The 651-nt window shown below is 32.1% G+C and overlaps 1 non-coding gene across 1 annotated transcript; it reads left to right on the top strand.

The window, feature by feature from the left end:
- The first annotated feature begins 207 nt into the window (after positions 1-207).
- On the top strand, positions 208-311 carry LOC114231617 (U6 spliceosomal RNA). Its single transcript, XR_008555929.1, has one exon. It is a non-coding gene; the product is annotated as a U6 spliceosomal RNA (small nuclear RNA).
- Positions 312-651: the final 340 nt, after the last annotated feature.

Below are 651 nucleotides of genomic sequence, written 5' to 3'. Positions count from 1 at the left end.
TAAATAACCTGCCAAAAGTCTTGTAGCTATTAAGTGGTTGAATCAGGATTCAAGCTCAGGTATTATGGCTCCATAATCTATGCTCTTAACCACTAATCTATGTACCGCCTTTGCAAATCTGATTTGGACTTGACAATGAATTTAATGGATGAGTAGGAGATTAGTAGGGAAGCCATTCCAAAGAATTTTAAAAATATATGTACATGGGCTCGCTTCAGCAGAACATACACTAAAATTGGAATGATACAAAAAAGATTAACATGGCCCTGTGCAATGACGACAAGCAAATTCATGAAGAATTCTGTATTTAAAAAAATATATGGACTTGGGAATATAACTAGTGAAAGTGAAGAGGTTCCATTCCATTTTTTTGATAACATTCTAGTCTCATCATGATAGTCACATATGTAGGAATAGTGTTTAGGATATTTATAGTTTAAGAATAGTGTCTATTGTGTTTATGATGGTTTTCAGGAAAAGTTTAAGAAAATGACCACTTTATCCTTGATCTAAGATATCTTAGATCATATGGATATATTGAAATAAACTAAAATAATTAAGTACCTATTAATCTTTTATTCTGGCTTCTGATTGAGATGTTTGCATGAATATTTTCCCTTAAGACTTGTCTTTCAGGTGCATATAGACTGG

Source organism: Eptesicus fuscus, chromosome 4, assembly GCF_027574615.1.
Source record: "Eptesicus fuscus isolate TK198812 chromosome 4, DD_ASM_mEF_20220401, whole genome shotgun sequence".
Taxonomy (NCBI): Eukaryota; Metazoa; Chordata; class Mammalia; order Chiroptera; family Vespertilionidae; genus Eptesicus; species Eptesicus fuscus.
This window is presented reverse-complemented; position numbering and strand designations above follow the sequence as displayed.